At 31.1% G+C, this 11607-nt stretch overlaps 1 pseudogene; it reads right to left on the bottom strand.

Moving 5' to 3' along the window:
• Positions 1–408: 408 nt before the first annotated feature.
• LOC149564832 (oxysterol-binding protein-related protein 4B-like) overlaps positions 409–11607 on the bottom strand; it is a 145625-nt pseudogene continuing 134426 nt past the window's right edge.

Below are 11607 nucleotides of genomic sequence, written 5' to 3'. Positions count from 1 at the left end.
CATAGGATGTGCCACGTGGTGCAATCTTGTGCCTCCTAGGTTTTAGCCTGCCACATCATCACATGAGCATATTTGTTCAAAATTTAATATTTATTGCCTCCAACTAGCCATCGATAGCCCCAATCAAGCCACACATGCCTCAAAAGGCGTTGTCATTTAGACACTTAGCTATTGAGGGCTCTTGTATTTAAAAAGAAAAAAGTGTCTGTATATGGGCAATGTGGGACTAATGCCTTCAGTTTATTGTTTGCTCTTCTTTATGGCCTATGGCTAATGCATGAGTTTCTACTCATCATGGGCATCTTATTTCTTCTGCTTCATTAACTAGCTTCTTCAAAACATATGTTCCTTTAATAAGGCACAATCTATGAAGTGTAGCAGTGTGCACAACAAATGCCACATTCTTAACTATGTGATCATCTTTGCATCATATATTACGCTCATCTTTCTGGTGGTGATGTCTTTCAGTGTGGCACTTCCATCCCAATCTCCATGTAGCTCATAAAGTTTATCTTGGGCAGGGGAGCATTAGCTGATGCTTCTAGAGATTCTAGTGTTGGATCCCTTGAGACCAAAAAGGGATTTACCTTTGTAAGATAAGGTCACCTTCAATCCAGTTTGCTTGCACTATATTTCTACATTACCAATCATTTAATGGTTGGAAAGGGGAATAAGTTTATATGTAGATTAGGAGAATTTATCTCATAGATTTCACCCAATTCTAGCAGCTTTAGCTCTCTTTTCCATGGATTGTGGCTTCAACTGATCTTCCATAAAATTGAGGTCGAGGACACTACCACCAATTCAATTCTAGGTTGTGTGGTTCATTGGGTGCATGTAAAGCACTTATAGGTAGATGATATGATACCTGCTCAAGAAGCACAATAAGGTTCCTAGAGGAGACACAATGAGTTTCCCCAAGAATCAGATTGTATGGAACTTTCCAAAGATTATAGGGCTGGTGGTAGAGATACTCCATGCAACCACATAATTGAACCTTTCCATGACAGTTTCTTCTTGCGCACACTTGCCTAGCAAGTCTTCAAAATAGTAGTACACACTTTCCCCTAAAATTTTGAGCTATGATTTGGGTAGATTGAACTATGGTGGCAATTGGAACTTGGTTAGATTAGAGTCTGGTCAAATACATTTGAATAGATCAAAGACTCTATTCACAATTCTTTTCTACTCTGTAGGTTTCACATCTATTTCTTATGGGCTTCCTCTCATGTGGCTTCTCCCTTGTCATGTTGTAGGCCTTTCTCTACAAGTGGAAATCTCCTTCAGCTCTTTTTGCATGGGTCTATTTCTTTTTCATGCATGGAGATCTGTGAGTTTCTTCCTTGCGAGGACTGCTTCTTTTTTACTCACACGACTTCCACATCTCACTATGTTATTTAAAATTTAGGTGCCTAATTGTTCAAACAGCAATGTCAATATGTTAAAAGACACAATAATGGCATGCATTAAAGTATCATACCACTTTTTCAATATTTTAAAAGACACAATTCCACCTCAATTTGTGGGACACAAGTTAATGGGTGTACTTGTACCCACTACTTAAATTACTTTCAACAAGAATATGAATCGTATAGCTTTCTCTTGTGGATTGGAAGTCAAAAGCATCCTACCATAATCAATAGATTCTTCAACCCAAATTGCAAATCTCTCCCATCAATCTTTAGTTGTCAATGTTATCTATTATCATTTGCCATACCAGCTATGCAACAACACAACACACTTCTTTGTGGGAGTAGAAATGTATAGACCCAATAACTTCATGAGGAATTTGCATGCTTTCAAGAAAGGATTGGAATATAAATTCTTGAGCATGGGTATAGTATAATATCACACAACTATAGTTTCTAATTGAATAAAGACTAATTAGCTCATATTGTATTTCATCAATATCTTGAAACTCGTCCACTAGTATATGTCTCCATTTAAGCCAATACTCCTCTTGTATGTGTTCATTATTGTGCAATAGGTGAGCTACAATGTACAAAAAATCATCAAATTCTATAGCATTTTCTCTCCTAATTTCACGCTCATAAATAGTAGCTATCTTCAAACCAAACTCATTAAGTTTGTGCAAAAGATCAGGTGTGCCTCCGTGTTGCTTTCTTCCTACAAAGGTTTACATGTTGTAGAGTCTAACTTTATTTATAATATTGAACAGCCCTTTGAAAACATTTGCAAGAACTAACTTTTTTTTAAGACATCCCTATATCATAATATTGTTCCAAAAAAAGCAACAATTCTAATCTCTTAGGTGCATTTCTTGTGAAAAACTTTCATCTAGTCAAATCCTTCAAAAGTTCACTCTCTAATCATTATAGAACTCTTTTTCCCATGTTTTGACTAGATATCCCTTCCAAATTTGGATCACCATTAAAAATTTTGTTTACTTTGTATATATTGTTGAACAATTTACTCTTTGTCTTATTATTCTGGTGAAAATTAGTCAGGCCCCAAAGTGGGTCCGGCTAAAAAAATTTTGTTTTTGAACAACTAAACTAAAAAACTAAATCATTTACCCTATAGCACTATTTTAAAACAAATTTGACCACTAAAAGTGAATTTGAAGCTCATTTTACATCTTTTTGCAAACTATCAATTTTTGTGTCAGGAGGTCCTTTGACTAGCCTTAAAAACTAACCAAAACACCTAATCAGGCTCTAAAATTTGACATACTAATTCTTTTTTGCACATACTTGCACCTTATTGAATCTCATATCATTATGGATTCTTAGTCAAAAGATATTAACTGTCAAAGTTTCCCTCTCAGAACTACCTACACGAAAAACATGTTAGTAAAGAAAAAATTGCATTTGGATCTGGCTTTGAAAACTAGGCAAATTGACACTTGGAGGTATGAAAAATAGGGCATTAGTTCAATGTCATGAGGAAAACATAAATCTATGATTTGGGCTAATGAAGAATAACTAGACACATATGGTGAATGGTCAAAGTGGGCTACTCAGATTTTGCAGACTGGAAACAATGGTAGAAAAGCATTTTTTGCAAATGGAATTGACCTAGGAAAGTGTGCAAACAAATTCGTCAAGACTTGAAAATTGGTACACTTGAATTATTTCTAGAGTACAACATAGTGGTACAATCCATTCAATCTCATCTATCATGGACTTCAAATTATGACATCACGATTAGGGGTACTGACAAATCTGTACTTCTTGACACCAGCAAAAAGTTACAAGTTGCATTTAGAATTGCGTTCGAAAACATATCGAACAAATTCTTCATAACCTCAAAATTTAAACATAACATTTCCTTGACCTCTAAAATGCAGCACAATAGGAATTTCATCATCTTAATCAATTGGGTCAAAATTATAACAAGTCAAATAGGGCTTCCCAAATTTCAAAACAAGTTGTATCAGCATGACAACAATAAGTGACCAACTTTGAGGGATTCAAAACCCAATTCAAAATGAATCAAAATATGAAACATAGGCTCTCTATTATGGACACTAAACACTCCCAAAGCATAAATTCATGAAACATTACTGGGTGCAAGATATTCAATTGCGAAGTCAACCTCCTGTCATTGTTTGACACTTAGGCAAAAATGTAGAATTGACAAATGCTCAAAATAGGACTTCACAGAATAACTTAGAATGTAATCTTATCACCATGGAACAAGTGGATATGATAAATGGAAGGTGTTAGAAATATTAAACACCTTTTAGGCCTCAAATGAATAGCCAGATATATATGCATCAAAAAGTGTTTATAGGGCTTAATTTTCTCAATGGTACTCAAAATTGAGGCTTCAATTTTGAGTCCCAACATATTTAAAGATTCACACCTATATCATAGAGTATCATCCCATCATTCTAGATTTACAATGAATGAAATTTTTTAATTAATGAAGGTATATTAATTTGAGCTTTACTTGCTTTCAAGAATACATTAATATTCTCTACTTAATGAGGCTAACCATGAGAAGGTGGAAGCTCATTTGGCCTCACCCCCTCCCCCTAACATCAATCTAAATTTCCCATTATCATGTAATTACACACTTAATTCATTCATCCATTATGAACTATAACATTCAATCAATACAATCATATAACATTATTAATATGATATATAATCCATTAATACATAATACTAATCAAGACTTCATTAAGACATAAAAATATTCATTAACATGACATAAGAATTAATATCAATATGTAACATTCATAGATAATTACTTAAAACTATTGACATTCTAGTCAAGTTTGTTTATTAGTGACTCACACTTAGTCAAATCATTAGCAGCTACCAAGTTTATCTTGCAACTTATAGTGTAAACTAAGTAATTTAGGTTCTATTGAGTTTTACAATTGCTACCAAGTTACAAAATCAATATTCAGCTTGCACTGAGTAGTATATATTGAGTTGATGAGTACGAGTGCAAATAGAGTTTGCAGTGTTAGTGTTGACTGAGTCTTGTAGTGTCAACCAAGTGATTCAACTTATATGTAAAGTTTTGTAGTGTTCATCAAGTCACCAATGCTGATTGAGTTTAGACTACTTAGAAGTGATTAGTATGAACTGAGCTTCTACATCTACCGAGAGCATGATGATGGTGAGTGTTGATAATGGTTACCAAGTATTAGAACCTCATCAATTTTATCTTCAAAACTTGAGTACCCATAGCTAGGCTAATTTTGTGTATTTTGGTGAAATTTGTATTGTAGCCAACTTTAATGAATTGTGATTTAGATTGGTATATATGTAATTTATTGTATCAAATCTTAATATAACAAAAAAAAGAAGAACATATGATGCAAATATAATAAGAGCAAAAGTGTGAAGTAAGAAGGCTACATGTAGTATACAGAGTAGCAAAGATTTATCTATAATAGCAGGGTGATCATTACACTTCAAAGGAATCTCAACTAGAAAATTAGAGTTTTAGATCAAAGATTAACCACTAGTTCATCCTAATAGGTGGAATAATTAAATCCTTTCATAGGGTAGACTTAATAGTCTTTTCCAAATCTCTTTACCGAGTGCATACTTCATTGTATGTTTTTTAAAATCCTTTATCAACATGAACCTAGTAGTCCTTATTGCTCCTAATAGGATAGATCATTAGAAGTGATCAATTGTGAGCCTTAACCAACCAAATTTATATTGCAATACTAAAGCTTGTGGGTATCATCCCCACCCAAGTTTTACTTTATATTTGGAAGGTTTCTGGGTTACCATATCTTTTATCAAAGTGTTATGAATATTTTAATGCTTTTAGTTTTTCAAGCATATATATGAAGGATTAATTGGTGAATTAAGAATATTTTTTATTGGTTCCCAATTCACCCCTCCCCTCAGTAACCTATGTTATCCTATATTTCCAACAATTGGTATCAGAGCATTGTAGTTCTCAAAGAAGAATTTAACAACTTGAGCAAAGATTAGAAGCGATGGAGGTATTCAAGATAGATAAAGGCTATTGACAATGAAAAGATCTATTTGAAATTGGCTATTGGGAAACTTAAGAAAGAAAAGGAGTAACTCTCTCAATCTTTAAAAAGAAGATAAGATCCTGCAATACAAATAAATGAAAAATTCTACAGTGAAGAAAGAATTGAAGACATCTATCCACAAAGAAATTTAGGTGAAGCTAATGAGGCAATCACATACCTATTAGAAAAGAATTGTAAACTTCAAGAAGTTAAAAAATTGAGAAGAGAACAAGAAATTTAGTTAGTAGGATTTTCAAGTCATGGAAGAAAAAGAGAAAGCCAAAGAAGAGATAGAAGGAAAGAACAATGAAATTCAGCATCTATCCCTTCAATAGGAATACTTAATTGATTAGCTTACTAATGCAAATGAAGTTATCATGAATCTAAGACCATAAAATGAAAGACTGAAAAATGATCTAAACACTGAAAATAAAACCAATGGGAGGATGATGAAATATAAAGAAGACATGAATTAATCAAATAAGGAAAATCAACACAAACAAAAAGGAAAAGTAGGAATAGGATACAAAGAATAAGGTGAATTATCCAAGAAAGGAGCTCAAAAGAATCAAAGGCCCACTTGCAATCACTATGGAAGTTAGGTCATACATCAAAAAAATGTTTGATAAATGGTAAAGAAAAATTCAATGGAAAGTGTTATAATGGCAATAAGCATGATCATAGAGCTAATGAATGCAAAGAGGAACCTAAATTTGAAGGCAAATGTCATAAATCCAAGAAAAATGGGCAAAAATCTTCTAAGTGCAAAACCAAGATATTGCATCCAGCACAACAAATTGTGAAAGTACTTGGTTGGGACTACAACACATGGTGTATATGGCACTACTATTGAGGATTTGTGCACATTGGAATTAACTATGTGAAAAATCACATGAGGACAAGAAACACCACTAGAAGATGTTTTATTTGTATAAAAATTGGACATCTTGCCAAGAATTGTATGAACACTATAATGATTAAAGATGAAAAGAAAGCCAAGGGTGACAACATTAGAAAGTAGATGAGGTAGCAATGGATTCCAAAATCTTCTAAGAATGTAATTCTGAGCCATGAAGCAAATGTCACTCCAAAATTGGGTGACTCAAGCATTTCTACTTGATCTCCCAAAGGGATCATTGGAACTAAGACTCTGAAGTATACATCTTACATCAATTCTAGCCATCTAGAAGGAAAAATCCATATTAACATTCAAGATGCAAAGGGATCATCGAGTGTCTAAGGAAAATCTAGACCTTACCAAGCTAGGTTAGGTTTCAATACCCTTCCAAGAAAAGTTGAGATACACTAAAACATTGTGTGGGCACTAAGTTATGAATGACTCTACTGAGCACCAAGGTCAAATAGAGTGGAAGATAGTCTATCACCAAACAAGTGATAGTACCAAGAATTTATAACGATTGAAAAATTATTATTTTTTAAAAGGAAAGGAATCAAATTTAGTTATCACTGTGAATTTTTGAAGAGCTATTTACTAAGAGTGATTGTTGATGAAATAGGATCGATTAATCTATTATGTAACTTGTAATAGTGCTTCTGGATATTTATGTATTTTTCAAGTTACTATACGAATGAATATATATGTGATATAAAGAGGCATGCCTCTTGATGAGACATGTCTCTTTAATAAATTAACTTATATTAGTTATAGTTATAACACAATTAATATATCCTCAATATATTTTATATATATATATCACTATTAATATAAGTTAATTATTCCATATATAATATTTTTCATATACTATATATCTCATATATATAATATAATTTATTTGACATAATTATAAAATTAACACTCCCTCTTAATAAAGAAGGATAAAAAACATACATATTGCACCACATGTAATATTTCAAAAATAATACATATAGGAAATCTTTGATTAGAAGATTTCCACTATATGATATCATATAAGTATTGGCCTATTAGAATATCAACATATGATATTCACCAAATGCTATTTGATATCATATTAGGTAATGTGAGCATTGGCCTATTAGAATATCAATCAAATGATATTCACCAAGTACCTAAAATATATCTATACAAACAAATTGTAGATATTTAAATTAATAACATCTAATGCCTAATTATTGATTTATAAGATAAAGCCTTTCATGACTTATTTCAACATTTATACAAAATTTAAATCATGATACAAGTTATTGTAAGGTTGAAACCTTTCAATAACTTCTCTTAATACAATTGATAATCATTTAGAATTCATCACTTCTTCATGACATACATAGGGGATAGGCCCATACATGTATGACATTAAAAGTTTGCATGAAGTCTCCATGAATACTATAATGTGGTATTGTCACAAAATTTACCATAAAACCTATAAGAGAATAAGGTTTCTCCCTCTTAGTTTGATATCAACTTTTCCAACCTCTTAGCACAAGGTTCTTTTTGTTGAAGTGTCAAACTTCCTTAGAATCTATTATCATCCTTCTAACATCTTGGTAGAAAATCATGTCATGCTTCCCTAGTTCAATGAGTATCCTGATAGCATAAGGCCTTCCAACCTACATACATGAGACTTTATCCCATGAATTATAGTCCTTTAGCTATTAGAGTTTTTGACTAGTGGAGAATCCATCAACAAAGTCTACTCCTTCTAAACCAAGATCATCAAAAGTTTGATTGAAGCATTTATTTTCTACCCACTCTCTTTATCCAAGGCTATATCTAATGAACTATGAGACTCCCTCTCATAATAATAATCATCAAGGATATTTTCTTCAAAAGCCTCACATTATTCAACATAATCATTAGTTGATTAATGAATCACAACTTATTTGGAGCTACTATCATAAGATTAAGTTTGTACAATATTGGTAGCATGTCTAATGTTCCAATCTTCTTTCTTGCAAGGATGTCCTTAGAGACAAAGGAAAAGATTAAGGAAAATGACTCTTTATATCACATATAAGAGTACAAATAATAGAGAGACTACAAGGAGTAGATAAGTGTAATATTAAAAGATGAGAAATACTTATTTGCACATGAAGGTCTATATCCATCAAGTCACAAAATGCCTCTATATAATAATTTGTCAAACAATGAGAAAGGAACATTGGTTTATATCCCCCCCACAATGTAAAATTCCTACTCTTACATTGTCAAATAATCAATTATGGCAAAACAACTTGGTTTAAATTCTTGTAATAAAGAGCAACCCTCCATCTATAGAATCCCTTTCACATCATTAATGTGGATGAAAAAAAATACTAATCTCTCACAAGTTCTAATAAATGGGAGGAAATTTTGAACTTTTTCTTTCATAATGTAAAATTTTGTAGTTCACATATAACATACTTTTATAGCTTAAGCATAGTCAAATTTAAAAGACATCTCAAACTTGGAACCTCCTACATTATCACGATATTCCACAAGGGTTGCTTCTGAAGTCCACCATAACACTCCGGATGCCTTAGAAATGAAGCATCTTATGGCACTTCTCTCATCACGACATTCATTGAATCATTGATACATATCATTGAAGGTGGGTGTAAAATTATGGTAGTCTCATAATTTCTTATTACATCTTCTAAAGAATAAACTGAGAATTTTGATGTTTACACAAAATCTCATCAAAGTCTGCTCCCTCTCATTGGAAGAGCCCTCTATAGTAAGAATTTCTTTGATCTCAATAGAAACCAAGCATTTTACTTTGAGTAATATATAGTTATGAATTTTTCTCTATTAAATATCTAAACATCTTCTCCATATATTAACATCATATCATGCATTCCTGCAATCCATAATCTCAATAGTGATCTAGAGTGGGCACCTATATGGAGCAACTTCCTGGCTGAAAAACTCATCCACAATAGTAATTCTAGATTCTTCTAGGTTTCACATTTATAGAAACACACATAACTATAACTTATGTCCTTATATATTGCTAAGACACATGGAAAGCATGATAGCAAGTTGGAATAAATTCCAAACAAAATATTGTTCAGGCATCGTAACATTCAAATACATCTACCATATTTTTCATATATCTCTTATGGTTATAATCCTTAGAGGAGGTGTCACTATACATTCATAAAATTATTTGAGGACCTATGACATATAATCATCTATACCTCCTATCATTTCAATATGTTAAGTGTGCATGGAAACCATATGAATGACGATAGACTAAAAAAAAATGCCCTTCAACAATTTCAGATAGATCTACCTAGTTTATCTATGAAGACATTGTCTTATTCTATAGCATCATCTTTTGTTGATGGATGTTGCATCAACTATACACAGTATGCACATAGTAGTATTAATCTCATTTCATTTGATGACTTCTCATATGTTTTAATGATGTTTGATAATTAGTAATGATTACAAAATTGATTGAAGAAATCACACAACTGACTTCTCACCACTGTTGCTCCCACAACTCCTATATTAGTGTTGTAATTTCCAAATACTTATCATGGAAGGCTTTTGGGATAACATATCTACTTAAGTTGTGATCTACTATTTCTTTCCTCCAAGATTATTAATATTCTAATCCTTTCCACATGACAAGTCCTCTTGGGAGACATCATATTTTCCTTATGCATACTATGTGGTCAGAACTATAATAACCTATTTTTTGTCCAACCTCTATGAAGTTCTTGTTTTCAAAGGCTTGCAAATTGATCAATAGCAAAAGTGGTTGCGCCCACTGTACATCAAAATTGTCTCCTCGTCTTGTGAATGATTCTAGAATTCAATTTTCCTGTGCCACAATGTCTATCAAAAGTATAGTATACCCAAAAATAAATAATGATGACCTTTATAAAGGCATCATTGTCTCCATATATTAAGAGTGTTTCATCAAAAAATGCTTTAGAACTACTTATGACTCAAAACAAGGAAGGTCCAATTAAAAATATTTTGACTTGGAACTTTCATACAATTCACAAATCTTCATATTCATAATTTAAAAATGTGGAGAACTCAAAAAAATTTCTTCAATTTTATTTAATTTTGGTGAGTATATGCCCCCTCAAAGATAGCTAGATGTGCTTCCAACCACTAGTTCTATAATGTCATCCTATCTTATGTGTCTAGTTTGTATTGATATGTGATATAAATCTATCCTCCCATGTACACTATGGCTACCAAGTGACCTTGTAATGATTGAGTTAAATAAGTCTGTAGTCCTTTTACTATAAATGATGAACTTTAATAGGTTTATCTGCCCTTAGTATGATCTTCCCATTGGTTCTAGTTTTCCACCACATAAGGGATGCAATACCTTATACATCTTTTCATACCATCATTAGTATAATATGGGTTGAACCAACAAGTTTTGGCTCATTTCATTTTGTTTGCTAACACATATTTTCATGATCTTGAACTTTCCAAGATCTTCCTTTAACCTGTGAAGCTTTCTTCAAAGGAACTAGGCTCTGATACCATATTGATGAAATAGGATTGATTAATTTATTCTGTAACTTGTAATAGCACTTCTAGATATTCATGTGTTTTTCAAGTTACTATACGAATGCATATATATGTGATATAAAGATGCATGCCTCTTGAAGAGACATCTTTATTAACTTATATTAGTTATAGTTATAACACAATTAATATGTCCTCAATATATTATAATGATTATATAATAAGATATATATATATATATATATATATATATATATATATATATATATATATATATATATATATATATATATATATATATGTATGTATATATATATATGTATATGTATGTATATATATATATGTATATGTATATATATATATGTGTATATATATATATGTATATGTATATGTATATATATACATATGTATATATATATATATATGTATATATATACATATGTATATATATACATATGTATATATATACATATATATATATATACATATGTATATATATACATATACATATACATATATATATATACACATATATATATATACATATACATATATATATATATATACATATACATATATATATATATATACATATACATATATATATACATATACATATATATATATACATATACATATATATATATACATATATATATATACATATACATATATACATATATATACATATATATATATATATCACTCTTAATAT

Source organism: Cupressus sempervirens, chromosome 3 (assembly GCF_028749045.1).
Source record: "Cupressus sempervirens isolate cs-2001-9-10 chromosome 3, ASM2874904v1, whole genome shotgun sequence".
Taxonomy (NCBI): Eukaryota; Viridiplantae; Streptophyta; class Pinopsida; order Cupressales; family Cupressaceae; genus Cupressus; species Cupressus sempervirens.
Note: the sequence above shows the minus strand (reverse complement) of the source record. Positions and strands in the feature narration are given on the sequence as shown.